A 4,464-nucleotide genomic window follows, 5' to 3' on the forward strand; every position below is an offset into this window, starting at 1 on the left:
GAGCCACGTCCTCACACCTGCCCCTTTGGCCTACACCCCAGGGGACCAGCTGAAAGAGCGCGTGGCCTACTACCGGCTGGCCGCCCTGCACCACCGGCTGGGCCATGGCAAGCAGGCGGAGCACTTCTACCTCAAGGCCCTGTAGCTCTGCAACTCGCCACTGGAGTTCGAGGAGGAGTCCCTCTACTACGTGAAGGTGTACCTGGTGCTCGGTGACATCGTCTACGACCTGAAGGTTGGTGGGGAGGGGCAGGGCTCTGGGTGTTCCCGGCCCCCTTGGAGTGGGATCTCCACCCAGATTCCAGGGGTCTGGGTTCCCGCCTTCCTTAGGAATGGCCCAGTGGCTTCCCTGGAGCTCTGCACCCAGCTAGAGGAGCCGGCAAGGTTAGCAGATACAACCCAGCTCCCAAGCTGGCCAGGCCCCACCCTCAAGAACTCAAGTCTCAACGAGGGAGGCTGACACACGAGTGGGCAATGGTGGCTTCTGGGTAAAGAAGGGGGATTGTAGTCAGGGGGACCCTCCCGGAGGAGGTGACACCAAACTGAGTCTTGACAGTCAAGTGTCAAGTTACATTTAACAAAGAAAACAGGGTCGGGAGAAGGACATTTTGGAGGACGGCATCATCCTCACATTGAATCCACGATGCAAGATCCAACAAAAATCCCGGTGCCTCCTCTAGAAAGCCTGCCCAGGGTACCAGCCTGCACAGAGCAACTCCTTCCTGGAGTCCCGAGACACCTGGAATCTTCACATCACCCAGGAAGGGTGGGGTGGCACCGGTGTCTTACCATCGGGTTCACAGACGGGAATCCCAGCTCACAGCAGGTGCAGTGGGGAGCAGCCCCAGCCAGCCAGGCTGACACCTTGCTGGGTCAGGTCTGTCTGGAGGGGAGGTGCTGTGCTCCCTCTGCCCCCAGCCCTGCAGGGGTGGAGAGCTGGGACTGGCAGACTTAGCCAGCTCCTCCTCTGCATCGCACAGGCACCGTGTCAGTGCTCGTTATGGGCTGAGGGGCCAGGGCGCTCCAGTCCAGGGAGCGAGATCTTGGGGGCCTTAGAACAACATGAGGAGCTGGGGCAGCCCTAAGACCCCACCCCGTATCCCTCACCACAGGCCTGGGGCTGCCCGGGAGGTCCCCGCCCATTGCTGGCGACACCTGGTGGTCAGAAGCGGTCCCTGTGGCCTCGCAAGTCCCAGCCAGACAGGGAGGTGCCAGGTGTCAGGCCCAGAGGGACGCTGCTCACCGCGGACCACGGGACGAGCCTCCCAGAAGTGGCCCTTTCTCTCTCTTGGTCAAGCCTGCCGCCCACTCCGCCTGCCCAGGAGGAAAGAAACGGCCAAGTAGTACCTGAGAGGCCAAAGTCCATGGTTGAGGACGAGGGGCAGAGACCTCCTTCTCGAGCACAGCCCTCTGGGCCTCCTCGTGACGGTGCTGTCAGCCCAGGCCAGCTTCCCCCAGGGAGGCCCCCTCGGAATTCCCCAAGGGCGGCCGTCTTTCCAAGGCCACACCCTCCTCCTTGTATAGGAGGCTCTGGACCCGGGGCCCAGAGGAGTGGGAGAGAAAGCTGGGCTGGATGGGGCCTGGCAGGCTGGCGGAGAGGCAGGGTAAATGGGCATTCTTGCCGATTGCCTCTAAAATGGGGTCCCCTTTAGTCTACACATGAGAGTGAGCCCTGGAATAGGGTGGATTAGGTGTGTCCTGGCTCAGCCTGCCACTCACTAGCTGCTGCACACACTACAGGCACATGGAAATGCACACGCAAATGCACACAGACACAGGCACACGCACAGTAAGGCACACAAACACAGGCGCGCGCACACACACAGGTACACAAACACGCATAGGGACACGCAGAGACATATGCTTTTGCTGGCTGCTTCCTGTGTAGTTAGGAAGCCCCACCCCTTCAGGAAGCCCTTGCCTCCCACCCCCGGTGGAGTCAGGGGTCTCTTGGGCCCCCACAAGCTCCTGGGCTTCCCTCTGCCCCACCCGGGCCACCTTTGTGGTCAGTGTTCAGTCCCAGCTCCCTCAGACTGGGAGCAAAGATGTTAGGCTCAGCCATGCACCCAGCACAGAGTCCAGTGTTTGGCTGGGCCGGGGGGCATTGGATGAGCAGTTGCAGTGACTCGGGACCTTCTCACGCCCCTGCTCCATGTGTGGGGCGGGGCAGTGAGGGAATGGACTGCTGCATCCTGGACTTTGTCCTTGGCCCTGGGAGCCGTCTTGAAGAGGGACAGGCCAGGCCTGGGTCCTAGAGAGGTCCCTTGGGCGTCCCCCATGTGGAGGAGGCACCTGGGGAGAAGCTGGCAGGGAGATGGGAGGGTCAAGGTGGAGGTCTAGCAGGCAGCATCCCAACCCAGGGATGATGAGTTTGAGCCAAAGATGCATTGACAATGGGAGTGGATGTCTGGGGAGTCACACTCCGTCAATAGTTCAGGGAACATTGCCAGGGAGGACACCTGTGAGATGGTTTTGTACCTGGCCTGGCCTGTGGAGGGCCTGGAAATGGTCAGCATGGACAGGGGCCAGAGGGGAGCCTGCGTCACTCAATGCCGTGCCCCTGCTGTGGCTTGGAGCCACCGGTCCTGCATGGAACTCCCAGAGCAGGCAGGATCTGCCCTGTCCTCACCCACGGGGAAAGCAGCCACTGACTGCAGAGAGGGGGGGACTGGGGCAAGAGGCTTGGGGTGAGTGGAGCATAGGGATAGTCAGGAAGGCTTCCAGAGGTTTCAGGGTTGTCCCCACCTCCTGCAGCTGAGACCACAGCAGTGTTACAGGCTTCAGGGCTCACGGGGTGAGCCAGCATTGGCTGGACATGTGGAATAACCTCGAGATGGGAGCAGCCTCTGGAAAGGCAGGCTCCGAGTCCCCCTTTTGCTGAGCATGGCCTGTCCCCTTCAGGAACGGTTTCATGCAGCCGGGTACTATCAGCTGGTACTGGCAGCCGCCGTGGACCTGGGCAACAGGAAGGGCGCAGCTGAAGACCTACACGCGGCCGGCCACCATCTCCCACAACTTCCTCCTGGACTGCGAGAAGTCGCTCTTCTATGAGAAGGCCAGGACCTTCGCCACAGTGCTCAATGTCTGCAGGGTCAACCTGCCTCCTCTGCCACTCTGCGGGTGGGCCCCCTGGTTGGCCCCAGCCACCCTCGCTGAGGACAGCATCCAACGGAGTGGGTTTTGTGCAAGGAGGATGGTCTCCTGCCTCTTCTGGTGTCCCCCGTGGCTCATTTTCTGGGAAATGGAGGCATGTAAAGCAGGGTTCAAATAGCAATGAGTATTTTTTTTGCAATAACATCCTGAATTCCCCAGGGCATCCTTCCCTGTTTGCTTCCTGGGCGGTGTCTAGGGGCAGCTCCTTCCCTGGTGACAGCCCTCTGATCTTGGGGATGAGAAGGACCCTGAGTCCAACAGACCTGGGACAGGTCACCACGAGCCTCGGTTTCCTTTTCGGCCAGAGGGGAGATGGTGGTAGAACTCCCTGGGCAGCTCCCTGCTCAGAGCTTTTGCTGTAGGTCTCATGCCGCCCTTGCCTTTATCCTTCAGGCCACTGTGCCCGCATGTGGGGGCTGCTAGTGCCCGTTTGCCATTGAAGAAACAGAGGCACAGAGAGGTTAGGTGTCTCGCCCACCGTCACACAGCAGGTAGGGGCAGAGACCCAGAGCCTAGTACACTGACCACCACACCACCCTGCCAGCTTGCTGCCAGGAAGGTGTCCCCCATTAGGACCCAAGGTTAGCTCCTGGACCTCTCTTGTGGTGTCAGGAGAGCCACAGGCCAGTGAGGGTAGCCGTGGGGATCCCTCAACTCAGTGTCCTCTGCTCCCAGACTTGGTTGGGCCGAACCTGGCCAGTCCCACCTCTGGCCACCGGTCAGCCCTGCAGGAACTGAGATGCAGGAATCTTCGTCTGTGTAGATGCTGCTACCCAGTATTGAAAGCCTTATCTGGGCTGCTCCCTATGCCGTCCCCACAGGCCCCCTCCCCTTCTGGCCCCCGTCCCTCATCCCACTCCCTGAAATTCCAGCTTTTCCTTCTTGGAATCTCTTGGCCCCAGGGAACACAGCTCACACGGTCTCTTTGCCAGTTTACGGCAAGGAAACCGAGGTTCAGAGACTGTGGGTGTCCCACGTGATTCTCACATACACTGCACTCTCCCAGGCCCCTCTTTTAAACACTAAATGAGGTGACATTCACATCGCATGCAATTAACTATTCCAATGTGAATAATGTGGTGGCATTTGTGCACTCACAGTCCTGTGCAGCCACTCACGCCATGTAGTTTCAAAACGTGTTCATCTCCCCAGAGGAAACCTGCCATCCTCACTAAGCTGTTACCCCTCCTTGGTATCCCCCAAGCCCCTCGTTCAATGGAAGGGGAAACTGAGGCCCAGAGAGAGACTTGCCAGTGAGTGGAGCTCTGATGATAAGGAATCAGGCACCCATCTGCTGCTTCAGTCCTGGGT

General features: G+C 59.7%; 1 long non-coding RNA gene across 1 annotated transcript; it reads left to right on the forward strand.

Moving 5' to 3' along the window:
* Positions 1-20: 20 nt before the first annotated feature.
* On the forward strand, positions 21-3,314 carry LOC113222248. The gene is made up of 2 exons (XR_003308303.1): positions 21-235; positions 2,902-3,314. It is a non-coding gene; the product is annotated as an uncharacterized LOC113222248 (long non-coding RNA).
* Positions 3,315-4,464: the final 1,150 nt, after the last annotated feature.

The sequence above is a fragment of the Piliocolobus tephrosceles genome, unplaced genomic scaffold (assembly GCF_002776525.5).
Source record: "Piliocolobus tephrosceles isolate RC106 unplaced genomic scaffold, ASM277652v3 unscaffolded_30035, whole genome shotgun sequence".
NCBI classification, from domain to species: Eukaryota; Metazoa; Chordata; class Mammalia; order Primates; family Cercopithecidae; genus Piliocolobus; species Piliocolobus tephrosceles.